We start from the raw sequence: 19,439 nt of genomic DNA on the forward strand, positions 1-19,439 counted from the left end.
TGACTGGCTGGGAAGTAGCTTTGCAGAAAAGGACCTGGGTGTTACAGTAGACAATAAGTTGAATATGAGCCAACAGCATGTCTTTGTTGCAAAGAAGGCTAATGTCATACTGTGTTGCCAGTAGGTCAAGGGAAGTGATTATTCCCCTCTATTCAACTAGTGAGGTCACATCTGGAGTACTGTGTTCAGTTTTGGATTCCCCACTACAAAAAGGATGTGGACAAATTGGAAAGAGTCCAGAGGTCGGCAACAAAAATGGTGAAAGGGCTGGTGAACATGATTTATGAGGAAAGATTGTAGGAACTGGGATTATTTAGTTGAAGAAGAGAAGACTGGGGGGGATTTAACAGCAACCTTCAACTACATGAAGGGGCATCTGAAAGAGGATGGAGCTGTTCTCAGTGGTGGCAGATGACAGAACAGGGAGAAAAGGTCTCAAGTACAGCAAGGGAAGTTTAGGTTAGATATTAGGAAGAATGTTTTCACTAGGAGGGTACTAAAACACTAGAAGAGGTTACCCAGAGAGGTTGTGGAATCTCTATCCTTGGAGGTTTCCAAAATGCAGCTACACAAAGCTTCAACTGGGATGACATGCTTGCGGTCCGTCCTTCTTTTAGCAGGCAGTTGGACTCGATGACATCCTGAGGCCCTTCCAAACCTAATTTTCTATGATTCTATGATCTCCTGGAACCTTAGAGAGCATGTTTGTGCATGCTTGGGAATCATATCTGTATCTTTACACCATTTCTTTCTTTATGTAGGTGACAGAGATTGATTTTTGCCCCTGCCTCACACAAACAGAGTATCTATACCTCAGTCAAATCTACACCCTACTAGATCTTGAAATCATAATTAACTAAGTCAAAACAATAACAAAACAAAAGTTCAGCTTATAACTTATCCTCAGGCTTGGCTTTTCTTAGGGCAGCGTTTCCCAACTAGAGTGCCGCAGCATACTGGTGTGCCATCAGGCATTTTGGGCTGGAGCCACACCCCCTGCCTGCTACTGCTGTGGGCAGCCAGACATTGGGGGGTCATGGCTCCAGCCACTGATTCACATGCCGCACCACCTACCTCCTGCCGCTCCACAGCATTGTGCCACTTGCTACCCCCACCCACCCCTGGGGTGTGGCAATCCCTCTCTCCCTCCTCCCCCGCTCCATGGTGTTCAGCCACTCACCACCTTCCCCTCCCCGGTCTGCGGTGTTTAGCTGCTCGCTATTCCCCATCCCCCCACTTGACTGGTGTGCAGTGGTGTGGCGGGGGGGAAGCCATGTAAGTGTGCTGCGGGGTGAAAAAGGTTGGGAAATGTTGTCCTAGGGCTCCTCACTCAGAACTGCTTTGCCCAAATTCTCAATCCTCTCTCTTGTGTTTTCCTTATATATGCAAAAAGCCCCTGTAACTAAGGGAGAAAGGAAAGGGAAAGAGCTTACCCACACCCTCACCCTTACCAGAGTGAAGACTGGAGCCGGCCAGTTGTGTGGGTTTGCTGCCCAACCTATCATGGTGTGGATCCTTTTCTCTTCTGCAGGAGGGTGTGGGGGTTGATGCCATCACTCCCAGCTGCACTGGAGCACAGCCCAAGCTGGCCCCAAGTGGAGGTTGTCTTTTTCTGAGGCAAAGGGCAGGTCAGTCTGTCCTCACTGCTGGCCCCACTGGGGAGTGGGAGAGGAGCCCCACTGATGGCACAGGGAAGCAGGATACTGGGGAAGCCTGGGAGTGCCAGCTCCACTGAGGGACTCTTCCCAGCCAGAAGGTCTTCCCTCACCTGCAGGAGCTAGAAACACAACTGCACCAGAAGTACCCAGCCTTGGCCAGCTGGAGCACTGCGAAGGAAGCCATAAGAGCAGGATAAGAGGGAGAGTGAGGAGCCTCAGATGAGAAGCTGAAGAGCAACCACTGAGATCTGTGAGGGACAGTGATTCTGCCCTCATTTTTGTTTATTTATTTCAGATGGACTCTTAGGAATCCCAAGAGCGAAGACTGGGATTGATTTAGTTACAAAAGCATTTCAACCCTAGCCAGGAGATCAGGTGCTATTGATGTCTATTGGCAGTGAAGACTGGGCCATCCCCTGTGGGCTACCACACACAAGGGAAGAAGGTATGTAAACATCAGACTGGTCATCATAAAGATAGCAATGCCAAGCTAGTACAGCAGGGATTGTCACACGTGCTAAAGTGGACCAGGATGGCCAGCACTACCATTGTGGCAGAGCAGGAGGGCCCCAGCAAAAGAAGTCTACAATCTAACATCAAACTGTGGCGGGAGAGTCTGGAGGTGGGGCCATAACTTCCTACTGGGGGTCGCTAACGGGTATGATCGGCTGGGCACAGCCATAACCTGTTACAACCCCCCAACTTGAATGAGTCAGCAAATCCTAAACAACCCTATTATAGTCTTTTGCTACAAACGTACCTTTGTATATCTGATACATTTTTTCAATGGGACACTCTGTAGGTCTCATTCACGTTTCAGTTTGAATAAGTAATCAAATATGAATAATATTTTAACATGAGTAGTATTTGTTCCCAGCCAAAGGATACACAAAGCCAAAATAGGAAAAATACAGACCTTCAGTAGGGAGACTTGTGCCACACTCATACTCTAAACCCCTCCCTCACAGAGCTTGTCCTTTCTCATGGTTTTCCCATGTTCACCTCCCTAGCCCTGTCTGGTTTAGATAAGTTCTATGATGTTTCAGCTAGCCACTGGCTGCACAAGAAGTGAATTACCCTAATTCTATGTAGCCACTGATGTAGGTTTCAACCACAGCCATCTTTATCTAATCAAGTCTAACCAGGCTGCCCAGACTATATGCTATAAAATAGGAGGAAAGAAAGCAAAAGTAAGGGGATAGGGAAAATGCCTGGGAAGGGAATGAGTTTAAGGCTTCATAGAAGAGTGGTGTCACATGTTCACTTACAAAATTTGCAAATCATTGGAATGTACGGACATATCAAAGTTAATACACGTTAGGAGATAACCCTTTGCAACACCAGCGGGGCACCTAACATATACTAAACTGCTTGAAGTGCATCTGCTTGTGTTTTAACTGCACTTAGTGTCAAACTGAACACGTGATGACACCCAAAGTTGGTTTTTTTTGCCCATGTCTGACGAAAGGATAGCAAGAAAATGCAGATAAAATTTTGATCACAGGAAATGTCAGCCATTCTGTGCCGTAAGATTAATGTAACTTTTGAAGGTGAAGTTCTAGATTTTTTCCTTCTTGTCCGTTCTATGGCAACAGTTCCATAAAGAATCTGTATGTACTGTATTTTGAAAGGCACAATATAACCAAAGCTTCTAAGGAAATAATCTTTTTCATGAAACTTGTACAGAACCCTTTTTGTACTCTTTTTTGTACTCCTGTTCCTCAAACCAGTGTGATATATGGTGAAATACGTAGTCTCAAGACCTCCCATAACTGAGGGGACATCTGCTAAACTCTAGGTGTCTTCCTTCACTATTTCTGCCTACTTGATAACAGATGATCTAATCTGCATCTTTACACCATTTCCTCCTTCATGTAGGTGACACAGACAGAGTGATACCATCTTTCAAGTAAAAGGAAAAAAATGACTTCCCTGCAAGATGTGATTGCATTTCCAATTAGATTAAATGATCAATCATGAAGTTTTACTAACTTGCTTTGTAAGTATCACGATGCCATGAAGCTAATTCCTATTCAGTGTAGATATCTCATATTTTTCATATTTCATACTGAATATCCTGTTGGCATTGGGATCTGTAGTTGTTGTAAGGACTCAGTCAAAAACGAAAAGTGCCTTGTGCACTGCGTATTCCAGGTACAAAATAAATCTAAAGCTTTCCTCCTCAATTTCTTTTTCCTTTCCTTTGCCTACAGCTACTTTACCCCATGACTTGATTGCCAACAGGGTTGGGATGTGCTCAGAACCATTCACATGCAACAAATGTTCAGTGGATGTCACTGCATGTTCTAGTGGACAGATGTCCAAACAAACCATTAACAGTATCAATTGGCAATAACTGCCCTGTTTGGCAAAGTAGGCAAGGAAGCTAAGATCCATGCAGACATGAAGACTAAGTTAACTACTGAGTCCTACTAATGGTCTCTTCATATCAGAGGGAAGGCAGAATAACCAGTTGGAATAAGGGATTTTGTCTTGACCTTGTCCATATTGCACCTCTTCTGTGAATGATATTGGAGATTTCTGTGTGTAGGCTGTTGATCCAGCACCTTTCACATATGCATATGTATACACACAGGCAGTTTTATGGGAAAGTTGATCATTTCCCATCCCTTTTAGCCAAATTAAGGAATACTTAAGTTTAGGATTCTGGAAAGGTTTTGGCTGGGTTTTTTAAAAATAATTCTAACAGTGTTTATATGAGGGTGATTCTGCTACTAAATTATTTGCAAATGTTTCTCTTTTGGGGGGAGATTTGGAGCCAATTTGTAATAAGCAAGAGCAGATTGACCCAGATTAAAAGATACAATTATTCTGTCTGAACAGTAAACCTAAAAAGTACTACTTACAACAAGTTATTGTTTTATGACAAAAGGAGACATCCTGGCAGAACAATAAAGTCAGTGCCACAGATAACAACCTTGCAATTTACTCAAACACTGTGGAGAATTCATTTCAGAGATATAACAGCCCCTCAAAAAGCGAAGGATATTAAAATATTACCATGATAAAGTTAAGCCAACACACGGAGTACATATAGATTTGTTTTATATAATGTGCATACATATATACACATACCTAAAAGAGTGTGCCTCTATTTTACATAAAGGACTCTTTACATCACTATAGTGATGAAATTTTGGGCCATTAAAACAATGGAAACATTTCCATTAACTTCTGTGGGGCTGAGATTTCCCATGAAAGCATTCAGAGTCTTTAGAGCAGGCATACATTTCATTTACTTGTTTTAAGTCTCTTTTAAACTGGCCATGTAACATAAAGTTGCTTTTGAGTAATTAGGAATTGGTTCCTTTCTACATTATGTAAAAATATATAACCTAATATAGCATTTATGTGTGTGTGTGTATTTACATCTACACATATAAGCATTTTATACACACACACACACACACACACGTATGTAGGCATGTCTATATCAGTATCTATAAATTGCTAAATTACAAGCTTTTTGAGCTGGAAAGCACATCTTTTTAAAAGATTTTAAAGCACTGAGTTCCCTGTTGGTTTTCATAAAAATCATTTCTTCTGTGTGCCTGTGTGATGCCACAAGGAGGGAGTGAGAACAAGCAAGCAAATGCACACAGGCAGATCCAGAATTTTATAAACAATAATTTCTAAGCAAACAGGATGAAAACAAGTGATAAAAATTTAGTATTTCTGTATGATAGATTTTCTTTGTATTTAATGTTAATTGTAAAAAGTAAATGCATTTGAAATATTACGTTCTGAATGTATACTTCTGGCATATCCATATGACATCTGTGCTACCTACTTCCTTACATTTCCAGTCCTGGTATCACTGCCCTGTAAAGTCTTTAGGCCAAGCATATGCTTAAAATTCCTTGCGGCCTTTGTGTATTGTTACCCAATTCATAAAACTTTTGCACAGGCAGTGCATCCACACCACACTGTCATCCTAGAGATAAGGTGCCCATGAAGCACTTATAGGGACCTGCCTAATTAGCAGTGGCTGCATCTGGATTTTACTGACCAGGCCTAGTGCTGGCCAACATTTTTACAGTGGAGAACAGAAGCCACATGCCTCTGGAATTCCCACCCTTCCCTGGAGACTGACAGATGGCCAGCTGTCAATATCTAGGGAGGGAGAGGACTTCCAGGGCCCCTCAGCCAATCAGAGGTGTGGGTGATTGCTGTGCTCCACCATGAAAATGTCGTCCCCCCGCTTTCCTCCCCCCACTGGTGCTTCAGGGTGCCAGGGCTTCCTGCCTTGGTTTGCAGCTCCCGTCTCCCCACCACAACTGCTTGCTGGCTGTTTTCCCACTTTTTTGTGGGAACCAGGCTTTTTCATGGGGGACCTATCAAATTTGTGGTTTTCATGAAATTTACAAAATCACAAATTTGGTAGGTCCTTAAGCATTTGGGATGTTTTGCTATTCAGGTCAGATGTCCCATCATGCCCTGTTCTGTTGCTATAGCTGTCTGTATTATGGGATTTTTCACACTGTGCACTGGGGGAGACCTACCGAAATGTAACAATTCTGGTGTCAGATTACCTACTCAGGATGCCTCTTTTTCCTCCTATCATCTATCCATTTTTGTGAGCCAGAAACATTTTCAAACAACTGCTAAGTAGCACAGAAACACTGGCAAGTGCTGTAATATAAACCAGGCTCCTGAAAACATATCTGAAGTTATACAATGACATTAACCATGCTGATAAGGGCACCCAAAGAGGTGGAGGTTAAAATCAAGGAGGCATCTGTCTTAGATATATTTCTGAAATGGCTTTGCTTAGTGCATGGCAGCTTTGGGGTCCAGCCACCTTGTACTGGAGAGTTCTGCAGACCTGGAATAATCAGAAATGGCAGATATTGCTCTGGAGCTATAGTGATGGTGGGAGTTTTCTCTCAGCTCAGAGAAGCATGTGGCCATCATCATCTGGAACCTCGCCAACCTGACTGTTACTAGTTAACAGCTAATTAGCTAAAGATTGGTATATCAACTGTTGATGTTGTTTTAACAGAAATGTCCACTCTTCCCAAGAAGGGATTGGTATGATGGGTATAAGACTGGGCAACACACAGGAGAATATTAATGGGCTTGCACTGCTGGGATTCCTGAATTGTATTAAAGCCATTTGATTGGGCACATGTGCTTTGTTTCTCCATATCCACTATCCTGTCTGATAATATCACTGTAGAAGTGACTGCCTTTTTGCGTTGTGTTTATTCAGTGCTTAGCACAAAGATGGCCAGGCTGCAGCTATGAATCCTAGACATTATTGTACAACAAATACTACTATGACATGCCTTACATTAATCCTCAGAGTCCATCAATAGAAGGCTATTTTTCCACAGTGCTACACACTGAAAACGCACTATTATTAATACAGAATTCTCTAGGAAGACCTGTAATGCTAGGTCTTAAAAAACTCTTGGCTGTTTTCTGCAGGGGAGATTACAATTTTTGGCCCCTCGGTTTCTATGGGTACTGATGGTAGTGTCATTCTTCCAGTCATTCTCACCTTCTTGTTGCCATAGGAAAAAGGCACTGTTTTAACTCTATCTGGGTAGTTTCAGAATGATATTTGAATGACTGAAAGGGAGACAAAGAAGCCAGAACTTGAGGCTAGAGGCTGATCTGCCTCTTATGGTAGCTGTTTATGTGCTGTTCACAATTGAAAGTCATTGTGAGAATAAGAGAGAAGGCTTTACAGCAGGTGGGAGCTGAACATATAATTTGAACAACCATTAGGAGACGTCTAGGACGCAACTACTCAAGGCCGCAGAAGAGACAGTGACCCAGGAGCCAGAGAACAGGGGCTGCAAACAGGGTAAGCAGTTTGCAGGCAGTTTTCTGGGAGCAAGAGGAGGAGGGGGCAGAGAAGCCAGGGACCAGGCACCAGATTCTGCCCAGGGAAGGTAAGTGATCCAAAGCTGCCTGTGTCTTTGGCTTGCTGAGTGTTTTTTTGGTGGGCTGTGCGCTCTGAGAAGCTGGGAATGTTGCTAACTGAGTGATAGCTGATTGATGAGTGATTGCTGCCTGGGCTTGACAGAAGCCCTAATGAGAAGATGGAGCCAGTCCAGGCCTGTAAGCATATAAAAGGGGACTCCCTGAATGACCACGGAACCAGCGGCCAAGAAGCCCGTAAACAGGGGCTGCAAAGAGGGTAAGCAGTTTGCAGGTCAGTTTGCACCCATCCCACACCCTTTTTCAGGGGAGAGCCTTTCATCTTGGTGTGTGGAAGCAGGGAAGAAAGAAAGAAGGTACCTTTTGGGGCCAACAAGCAGTAAACAGGCCAGCTTCCAGGTGAATTCACTAGGGAAGGTGTGCTTGGAAGGGCAGTAAGAGAGAGAAGGCTGATTAAGAGACCAAGGGAAGTGGCTGGAGGACGTTGCATTGCCAGAGACACTTCCTCTGCTTGTATCTGTGAGGTTTCTGTCCAGGCAGGACCACTTACCAACTAGACTTCCACTCAGGTCCAGGTTTGGTGCTGTGGAGAATGTGGATTGCAGGTTCCTTCCGGTAAGGGCCAGGTATTAGTGGTGCCTCCTCATGAGGTCTCTCAGGAAACAGGCAAGAGAGCTACTGAAGGAGGTGATGAGGCTCTGAAGCATCCCCTGCCATGAGGAGTTCATCAATTTGATGCTGGAAGAGACCCCCAGGACTGGGGAGGAAAAACTTCCAGGGCCAGTGCTAGAGAAGGGAGAGGACATAGATTCCCAGGGGGGTGGAAACTAGAAGCTTGTGACCTCTGCCAGCAAGCAGAAATCTTCACCTCCACCTGCAGTTCAACTGGAGAACAGATATGAGGCAACAGAGGCAGGAGGAACACTTTTTATTGGTGGAGGAGGAGAGGCAAGGCCTCACCAAGGTGGGAAGAATTGTGACAACTGCCACCAAGATGAAGCAACAGGTGGTGATGGTTGGAGACTCACTTTTGCAGGGGACAGAGGAAGCCATCTGCTGACCTGACTTGTTGTCTCAGGAAGTGTGTTGCTTGCCCAGAGCCTGGATTGGAAATGTAACAGAATGATTACCAAGACTCATCCAGCCCTCTAATTACAACCCATACTGCACTTCCATGTGGGTACCAATGATATGTCCAGTGGGATGGAGACCAAAGCCCTGACGTAAGTGGGGAAGTGGGAGAGCTGGAGGAAGAACAAGCAGGACAGGGCAATGGGGGAGGTGTTCTCATACTTCCTGAGAAATTGGGACAATCAACTAGTTATCTTGGGTAACTATATATGAATGCATGAAGGCTGGGAAATGAGCAGGAAGAACTGGAAGTCCTTGCACAGTTATAGAACTATGATGTGATTGGAAAAACAGTGACTTGGGGATAGCTTGCATGACAGGAGCACTGTCGTAAATGGGTACAAACAACTCAGGAAGGACAGGCAGGGGAGAAGAGGAGGTGGAGTTGCACTTGATGTAAAAGAACCATATAGTTTCATAATGCTTAGGGTTGGAAGGGACCTAAACAGATCATCAGGTCTGACCCCCTGGCCCGGGCAGGAATGGGTGCAGCAGTTATATCATCCCAGCCAAATATCTGTCCAGTCTCCTCTTGAAGACCCCCAAGGTAGGAGAGAGTACCACCTCCCTTGGGAGCTCATTCCAGAGCCTGGCAGCCCTAACTGTAAAACAATGTCTCCTGATGTCCAGGCTGAACTTTCTCTAACAATTTGTGGCTATTCCTAGTAACCTTGGGTGATGCCCGAGGGAACAGAGCCTCCCCCCAGTTCTCGCTGGTTCCCCCTGGTGGATTTATAAATAGCCACCAGATCCCCTCTCAGCCTTCTCTTGTGGAGGCTTTAGCTTCTCCTCATAGGGCCTGCCCCACTGCCCCTTGACCATACAAGTGGCCCTCCTCTGGACCCTCTCAATGCTAGCCACATCCCTCTTGAAGTGCGGCGCCCAGAACTGAATGCAGTACTCCAACTGCAGCCTGACCAATGACACATAGCAGGGAAGGATCACCTCCCTAGACTCGCTTGTGATGCATTTGTAGACGCACAACAAAGTGCGGTTAGCCTTACTGACCATTTCCTTGCATTGGCAGCTCATGTCCATCCTGGAGACAACAATGACTCCAAGATCCCTTTCTGCCACTGTGTTGACAAGAAGGGTGTTTCCCGGCCTATAGGTGTATTGCTGGTTCCTTCTCCCTAGATGCAGTACCTTGCACTTGCCTGCAATTAATTCCATCCTATTCTCACCCACCCACCTCTAACCTGTCTAGAGCTAGCTGGATTCTGTCCTTCCCCTCCACAACTTGGTGTCATCAGTGAATCTGGATAGCATGAATTCCACACCCACATCCAGATTGCTGATAAAGATGTTGAACAGTACAGGCCCCAGGACTGAGCCCTGGGGGTCTCCACTACCCACATCCCTCCAGGTCGAAAATGACCCATCTACCACCACCCTCTGGGTGCAACCATCTAACTATTTTGCCACCCATCTGACTATGTAGGCATCAATGCAGCAGTCACGAAGTTTTGTTTTTTAAGAGAATGTGGTGGAAAACCATGTTAAAGTCCAGGAATACTACATGCACCCCGACACCCTCATCCAGGGACTTTGCGACCTGATCATAAAAAGAAACCAGGTTAGTCAGGCAGGACCTGCCCTCAATGAACTCATGTTGGTTGCCTCTGAGCATTACCTCCCCTGATGGGGCCTTGGAGATGTGCTCCTTTATAATTTTCTCAAAGGTCTTCCCAAGGACCAAGGTAAGACTGACTGGCCTGTAATTGCCGGGGTCCTTCTTTCTCCCCTTCTTATAAATGGGGACCACATTAGACCTTTTCCATTCCTCTGGTACATGGCCAGTGCCCTACAAGCACTCGGAGCTGTATCAGGCACCCACTATGACCCCCACCAATTCCCTCAGCACCCTCGGGTGAAAAGCATTGGGACCTACTGATTTAAACACATCCAGCCCCTCCAAAAGTTCCCTACCAAGTTGTCCCTGACCCTAGGCATGGTGGTGCCTCCCCTGGGTCTGTTTGCAGTTCTAGTTGGGGAAATGTCTCAGTCCCTGTTCAGGAATATGGAAGCAAAGAATTCATTAAAGAGGTCAGCTTTTTTGTTTGCCACAGTCACCAGATTGCCAAGCCTATCCTGTAGGGGTCCCACATTACCCAGTGCCATCTTCTTACTTCTTACATATTTGAAAAAGGACTTTTTATTATCCTTAATTCTGGTCATTAGCCCTAGCTCCATCTCAGCCTTGGCCTTCCTAACAGCCTCCCTGCAGTCCCGAGCAACAGAGGTGTAATCCTTCTTGGTGATAGCCCCTTGCTTCCACTGTTTGTACACCACCTTTTTTTTCCCCCTCAGGCATCCCTGGATGCCTTTTCTGAGTCATGGGGGCTTCTTAGCACTCCTGCCCCCCTTGGTGTGCACTGGGACTAACTAATGGGCAGGATCCCCATGGCTAGGGGCAGGGAACTCATGGCCAATCTGAAAGGGAAAGGAGTCCAGGAGAGCTGGCTGTACTTTAAAGAATCCTGAATGAGAGGACAAGAACAAACCACGCTGATGCACAGGAAGACTAGCAAGCATGGCAGAAGACCAGCTTGGTTTAGCAGGGAACCCTATAAGAAGTAGAAACTTGGACAAATAACTAGGGAGGAGTATAAAATCATTGCTCAAGCATGCAGGGATAAAGTCAGAAAGGCCAAAGTACAGTTGGAGTTGCAGCTGGCAAGGGATATGAAGGGTAACAAGAAGGGTTTCTACAAGTATGCTGGTAGCAAGAGGAGGATCAGGAAAAGTGTGGGTCCCTTACTGAATGGTGAGGCAATCTTGTGAGAGAAGATGTAGAAAAGGCTCCAGTGCACAATGCCTGTTTTGCCTCAGTTTTCACAGCCAAGGTCAGCTCCCAGACTACTGCACCGGGCAGCACAGTTTGGGAAGGAGGTGTGCAGCCTTCAGTGCTGAAAGAACAAGTTAGGGACTGATTAGAAAGCTGGATGTGTACAAGTCCATGGGGCTGAATGGGATGCTGAGGTAGTTGGCTGATGTGATTGCAGATCCATTGGCCATCATCTTTGAAAACTCACGGTGATCAGGAGAGGTCCTGGATGATTGGAGAATTGCAAACATAGTGCCCATATTTTATAAAGGGGAAAAAAGTAGGATCCAGAGAACAACAGACTAGTCAATCTCATCTCAGTCCCTTGGAGGAGCAGAAGGTGATTGGTTACATTCAGTATTGATTTCCCAAGGGTAAGTCAACCTGATTGCTTTCTATGACAAGGTGACTGGCTCCGTGGATGCAGGGAGACCAGTGGATATGGTATACCTTGATTTGGAGCAAGGCTTTTGATACAGTTTCCCACAGCATTCTCACAGGCAACCTAAGGAAGTATGGGCTGGATGAATGGACTGTAAGGTGGTTAGAAACTGGCTGAAGTATTGTGCTCAGGGGGTTGAAATCAATGGCTCGATGTCTAGTTGGCAGCTGGTATCAAGTAGAGTGTCCCAGGGGTAAGTCCTGGGGCCAGTTTTTTTTTCCAATGTCTTCATTAATGACCTGGAAGATGGCACAGAGTGCACCCTCAGCAAGTTTGCAGATGACACCAAGCTGGGGGAAGTAGTAGATATGCTGGAGGGTAGGGCTAGGATTCAGAGTGTCTTAGACAAACTGGAAGATTGGGCCAAAAGAAATCTCATGAGGTTCAACAAAGACAAGAAAAAAGCCCTGCACTTAGGACGGAACAATCCCATGCACCAGTACATTTTGGGGGCTGACTGGCTGGGCAGCAGCTCTGCAGAAAAGGACCTGGGAGTTGCAGAGGACAATGAACTGAATATAAGCCAACAGCATGTCTTTGTTGCAAAGAAGGCTAATGGCATACTGGGCTGCATTGGTAGGTATGTTGCCAGCAGGTCAACAGAAGTGATTATTCCTCTCTATTCAGCACTGGTAAGGCTACATCTGGAGTACTGTGTTTGGTTTTGGGGCTGCCACTACAGAAAGGATGTGGGCAAATTGGAGAGAGTCCAGAGGAGGGCAACAAAAATGGTGAGGAGCCTGGGGAATATGACTTATGAGGAAAAACTGAGGGAACTGGGCTTATTTAGTCTAGAGAAGACTGAGGGGTGACTTAATGGCAGCCTTCAATTACCTGAAGTAGTGTTTGAAAGAGGATGAAGCTAAACTGTTCTCAGTGGTGGCAGATGACAGAACAAGAAGCAATGGTCTCAAGTTGCAGCAAGAGACATTTAGGTATTAGGCATTAGACTCCTCTCCCATTTAGAATATTAGGAAGACTTCTCTCACTAGGGGGGTAGTAAAATGTTGGAACAGGTTACCCAGAGAGGTTGTGAAATCTCCATCCTTGGAGATTTTTAAGACTCAGCTAGACAAAGCTTTGGCTGGGATGATCTAGTTGGGGATGACTCTGCTTTGAGCAGGGGGTTGGACTAGATGATCTCCTGTGGTCCCTTCCAACCCTAATTTTCTATGATTCTATGAAGAGCAAGAGATACATTGTGCATCTACTTTGAATGTAGGAGCCATTTGTAAAGCATGTTTGTGCACACCATTCTTGTATGCCTTCTTCATATGTATATGTAGTTCTGTAAGGAATTTACCCTGCTTCATGTATCCCTTTCAGCAGGGTTTTTACTATGGCACATTTTTAGATTTAATTAGAATGCATGTGTGGATTTTACTCTGGGAGATTCTGGTCATTTCAAAGGCTTGTGCCCAACTCAAACTATGAAGGTAAAGACTTCTTCAATGATTTTTTTAATAAATAACAGTGAATAACTACTGAATATGAAGAAAAGAAATAAAATGATTGAATGTACAGAATGCTGCACAAAGTTAAAAGCTATTAAAGAACGCAAACAGGCAAATCTGCACAAACATACTGGGTTGTCTGTCTCTCTCTCTCTCTTCCTCTTTCTCCTACTGATGCCATGGGAAATAGAGAAAAAAGAACAGCTTATTGTCCAAGATGTTGCCTCTATGTCAGCAGTGAGGGGGTACTCGGTGCAGCCGGGGGAGCAGGCAGGGGATGGGGCCTGGCGGGGGTTCCCCATGGTCCCCCCAGCCCCTACTTACTGTCATGGAGTCCAGGTCTATCTCCCTGCAGTGGTGAGCAGGGAGGGACTGTCTGAATCTCCAAATCTCTCTTAAGCTCTCCAAATCTTTTTTGAATTGATTCGGGGAGCTTCAAATTGATTTGGACCTTATTATTGGTCTCCCCAGGGGCGACACATAGCGGGGTATATGTGGATGCATGTGCACCCCCTCTGCATGGCGGTGTACTCCTGCAAAAAGGCATTTGTGAGCAGTCCATGATTGTCCCTTGTCAACGCCAGTGCCAGTGGGTGGTTGCTGCTTGCCACCCTGCACCTTTGCCACTGACAGTGCTGGCGGTGTCTGTGGGAGCCCCCAGCCGCCGGAGATATATGTCATTCATGGGTCTCCCGATTCAATTTGGAGTCAGAGATTCGGCCGCTGAATTAGGCCAAATCTCCTCCAGATCAAATCAGCATCTGAAGCTCCACACTGCCCTAGTAGACATGTGACAGGACACAGGGACTGGGGGGCTGAGACTTGTGACAACCTATAGAAAGGGCTAATGAGCTGCAGACTATATTAGTAATTAATTGTCTGTGTGTTTCTGCAGATATAGTCCTTTATTTAGAGGATGTTACCTTGAGGTACGTACCCAAAAGGCATAGAAGGGTAAAAGAGACAATTAGCAAATTGGGACTATATGCTACACTGCTGTTTGCCAGGGCAGTGCTTGGCACGATGCAAAAGGGAACCGCAAGTAATAAGGGTAGTGGAAGAGAGCTGCAGTGTTATGAAATCTCCTTGCCAAAATAAAGCACTAGGTTTGGCTTCAGTTCTCTTTATTAAAACCCTGAGAATAAGCTAAAAATGCACTGCAAAATAAATAAAATTCTGCAGTGAAGGAAGGGGGAATAGTTTTAAAGGTATTTAAATTGATTTTGGAAATGTCTCAGTAGCATGAGCTGGAAATATAACTTATAATACCTCATATTGGCTTGAAGCTGAGGACATTAATGAACTATGGTCCAGAAAGAAACAGTGTTCTAAGTTCCTTTCCTCTCCAGTACCTGCATTTACAATAAAAGTTCCTTTACTTCAAGCCGTCTTTCTGTTAACCCAGGTGCTGCTGCATTGTGGATGTATATATACATGGTGGGTTTGACAGGGTGGGAGAGAAAACAGTGTTGGATGGGTGCAATAGAAGGTGCAAGCTTAAGTAGTAGCTGACTTATTTTGAGGGGGAAAAAAGACAGACTTCGTTCACTTCCTGGCAGGATGCCCTTCTGATCAAGATAAGGACTGGGGGGTTTAAAAGCCCAGGAGGATGAAGCCAACATGATGGCACTCTCATTGTTTAAATCCCCCTATACACTGGGCATGTGTACATGTGTGCATTAGCCCAATATAAGGCTCATTAAGGGTATGTGTGCACACTTAATGCATCTTAAATTGGCTATTTTTAGGACATTCAAGCCTAAAATAGGTATCAAATTTATGCACAAATAGCTAAGTCGCATTAGCAAATGTGTAGATGTGCTAATGCACATTAATGCAATGCGTGTCCATTGACTTGGGACTCACTTTAGGCCTTGGCCCACTGACTTGGGACTAACATGTAGACATGTGCCTAAATCACCTTAATTCACATTAGGCTAATGTACATTAAGCTTAGGTGCGTGTAAAAGCACATGTAGACGCAGTCACTGCATGGTAACATTTCATACAATACTTACTTGGGAAACTGTTTCTCCCAGTTTAGTTCACTTGATCAATGGCAGTGATTTGGGTGGGTCTTCACGTTCCAGCACTGCCTCTCAGTTGAGGAGATCTTAGATTTCAGAATCTACCAGGGAACACACAAAACACAGTGATTGAGCTGTGAGCTCTCCAGCTGCTTATAGCAGTTGCAGACAGTGTGAGCTCTCCCTGAGGCCCTTTTATTGTGCTTAACATTCTTGTAGCCCAGCCAGAGCTCGTTTGCATTACTACGGGTCTGGCTAAAGTCCCGGTTATGAGTCTTAAACTGTGCTCATTGCGATACCCATTTGCAGGCCTGTACCATTCAGATGAGCCTCTACTCAGAAAAAGGAAGTCCAGGACCTCAGCAAGCAGTGGTATGAGGCACAATTACACAATAATCATGGTTCTGACAGCAAGGTGGACTCTCAGCGCTTGCCCTTGGCTGCACACCTGTATTTAAAAGGGAAAGTGGCCCCTGGATAAAAGACCCTGAAGCAAGAGGTAACGCTGGTAAACAGACATGCTGAGTTAACAAACAAACTTGCATAGGATAGCTGCAGGGAGGACTTGGCAGATATGCAACACCTGGTTTTCACAGATGCTTTGTTGCAGGTAAACGCTTCCAAATCTCAGCAGATCTGCTTCCAAAGTCAATTTAGTAATGCACATTAAAGTGCCACATGATTTGTCCAAAAAAGTCAATTTAACTTGGTTAAACTCAAAAATATAATGTTAAGTGTAAACAAGGCCTTATCTGAGTTTGGCGAAGGAATGGCTACTGCAGAGGGTTGAGCTCTGCTTCCCTTACTTACTCAGGAAATCACCATTTGACCATGAATTTTCCCAACTTATATGGAGCCACTGTAATTAAACATCTTCAACTGAGGAGAGCAAGACAAAAGACAACTGTCACAGTTACAGGCTACCTGCATTTCTGTCCCCTTTTTGAAAGGCTTACCATCCCCTGATGGCAACGTAGACAAGCTTAATTCTTTAAGCATTCAAGGTGGTGCCTCTGTCTCAGTTTGGTTTCCTTGAGTAACTACTAGGGTTTTCTTGAGAAATCATTCATTTTTAATTCTGTCACATTTCTTTTGAATTCATATATTCTTGGACATCTTCATGTCCTGGTTAAAGCCACTTTTGTAGGTTAGCTGAGGAGGAAGCAAAATCTTCAAAATTAATATTCCTGGCATTGTCCCTTAATAACCCTTAAGTGTTTGCTGAAGTGCTCCTTACGTTAAACAATTCTTTCCTCTTCTCTGCTTTCCTCCTCCAACACATCCTATTAAAGTAACCCAACATGTTCATACAATAAACATCCCAATAACCAAAACAACATTCAGTATTCATTCATTGTCACAGAGCACCTCTAGATCTGCCACAGCAGCTTTCCTGACTTGCACAAAAAATATTACAACAAAGACAAAATAAAATGAAAAATGATGAAAGAGAGACAGACAGACAGACAGAGACAGAGAAAACCTGAAGGAGAAAAAGAAAACGCTTCTTAAAAATTCCACATAACAGTCTCTTAACTTTATCTAGTGCTTTACTAACTTTATATACTGTCTAAAAGAGGAACAATTTTTTTACCCACCAAACTGGGGTGGAATAATAGCAGTTGTTTAACAGCATACATCATCATGATGCAGTAGATTATAATAGGAACAGAAGTATAACCTGTCCTTGAAATTACAGGGGGTGGATGTCTGTAGATAGAATAGAATCAGAATTTACCTAGGATTCAAAGATAAACTCCCCTACTGCTGCAAAATTGTAGAAGGATATGTACTTGTGATAAATAGGCAGGAGCTCAGTTTTCATTTTAAAAAAGCAGCATGTAAAGCCAGCACCATGTCCTAGAAAGCAGGGGTGCTGGTTCAGTAAGGACTCAAATGAAATAGTATTAATTGAATCACCCAGCAAGTATTACAATTGCTACTGCTGTCTAGCACAGGAGAATTCTCCATTTGTTACTGATGCCCACATCTCCTTTTACCTGTTAACAGCTTGGCACAGGTGCCTTCTCTGCATCCACTCCTAACAATAGTCATCGTGCTGGGAAAATGCAACTATCCATAGAAAAGGTTCAATCTTGAAATTCAACTTTTTTTGTTTCTTGGTGGCCTCTAATTGCAAGCTTGAGGCAGTGCACAGTAATTATCAGTCTGCAAGCATGAAAAGGAGCAAATGCCAGTCAGACTATAAGGTTGCTTTGTGCACACAACGACATCTGAAGAACTCTTCCATGTCAGTGCTGGGCTGGTAGCTTGCTCCTTTAGTTTAACAGCAATGATTCAGCTGGTAACTGGATGAAAAATTGCAGCAGGTTTCCCTGTTATGATTCTTTCATGCATCTCTGTCAATGGCAGTTTACATTCTGGGATTGAGATAATTTGTTTCCTGTTTGCTCACAGCTTCAGGCTTTTCTTGTTTGCCACCGTGGATTTACAACCCTTCCCCCCAGCAAACCACATCTAAAAGGATGAAGGATTATAAGGCTTAATACTTTGCAGCTCGGCAACTTGTAGCAGAAAGTTAAAACTACTGTAAAGGGATGATGACTAAATATTTCTAGGAAATCTGTGTGTGCGCACGCGCATCCACGTGTGCAGAGAAAAGAACATCAGTTCTGCCTCTTCTTAACAGCAGCCTTTTAAATATTTGAAAATTGCTATATGTCCCCCTATTAAGGGGGAACATCCTTTTCCCAACACTAAACATACCTAGTTCTTTCAACCTTTCCTCACCCAGGCTGCACTCTAACCCCTTTATCATCTATGGGCACTTACAGAAGTTACATTTTTTGCACAATGAGTTCCCTGAAAGTGCTCTACAGTCATAATGTAACAAACATTCATGGCTGCAGAGCACTTTTAAAGTAGCTGATAGTGCAAAAATTTAACTCTTGTCTGATGAAGTATCAGACAGGGAAGCTCTAAGAGTACCTTAGGGAACCTGTGTACAGATTCCTTGCAAGGGTTAATTTCAAGTGATTGCACCTGTGTCCCTTGCAACTGTGTGGGGTGTGGGGTGGGGCAGGATGGGTGCTCATGTGGATGAACAGCACCAGCCCAGCCCAACCCCCAGGCCTGTCATAGAGAGAAGACAGTCTTCTTCCTGGGTGGCAGGGGAAGGGAGGCCTTATGTTTGTTCCCATTGAATTTTATTATTGAATTTTACTAGATCCAGTATCTCCTGAACACCTGAAGTTTCAGAGGAAGGTGTGTTACTGGTTTAAGTATTTAGGCAAAACAAACAAAGCTGGGGTGGATGCAATTAAAAATTCAACAGGATTTTACAGAATATATATATTTTTTCATATTTGCTACTGCTAAGGCTATCTGTTTTAATCCCATTGGCCTCATCAGCATATTTTGAATGACTGACCCAAAGACAGTTGCATACGGAGACTGTTACAAATTATTTCCATATGAAGACAAAGAACCAGGTTTGCCAGTAGGCTCTGGCTCCTTTGCCTGGCTCTAGTGATGCAAAACATCTGTTAAACCATCTCAACCAGCCAGTTAAACCAGATTTCTGGCTGCTTTCTGTCACCAGAACAGTCCAAAGCAGCCAGAGTGTGTACCTGTGAATTTACCCTGAAGCATCTAAAAATAGGGGTGTTGCAGAAATACCTCCTTTTTCTCAGTGTTGTTACTTTGGGCAGTGTAAGTTGCAAATCTGATGACCAGAGATTTTAAGAACAACTTAGACTGACTTTTGGGGATATTATTTGATCTTGGGACCAGACCCTAAATCAGGGCTGACTTTGAATGCCTGTTCTTTTTTTCCCAGACAAAGTTGGGGGGACAGGCTATAAATAGGTAAAGGCATCAATCTAAGAAAGGGATTTGGGCATAGTGAAAGAAGAGTACAAATGAAAACTAGGTCTAGAGAAAAGAAACAAAACTCTTTTTGAATGGAGCTGTGCCTTTAATGTTACTAGTTCAAGCACTAATAGACTATCTCCAGAAAGGCAGGAAAAG

General features: G+C 44.3%; 1 long non-coding RNA gene across 1 annotated transcript in view; it reads right to left on the minus strand.

The window, feature by feature from the left end:
- Window positions 1-17,789, minus strand: part of LOC149857242 (uncharacterized) — a 72,639-nt gene extending 54,850 nt beyond the window's left edge. Inside the window, exons 1-2 of the long non-coding RNA XR_016444097.1 lie at window positions 17,450-17,789; window positions 15,441-15,550 (exon numbers count right to left, since the gene is read on the minus strand). This is a non-coding gene — a long non-coding RNA (uncharacterized LOC149857242). The remainder of the gene's footprint in view (window positions 1-15,440; window positions 15,551-17,449) is intronic.
- Window positions 17,790-19,439: the final 1,650 nt, after the last annotated feature.

This window comes from Crocodylus siamensis, chromosome 9 (genome assembly GCF_052110815.1).
Source record: "Crocodylus siamensis isolate JL-2025a chromosome 9, ASM5211081v1, whole genome shotgun sequence".
NCBI classification, from domain to species: Eukaryota; Metazoa; Chordata; order Crocodylia; family Crocodylidae; genus Crocodylus; species Crocodylus siamensis.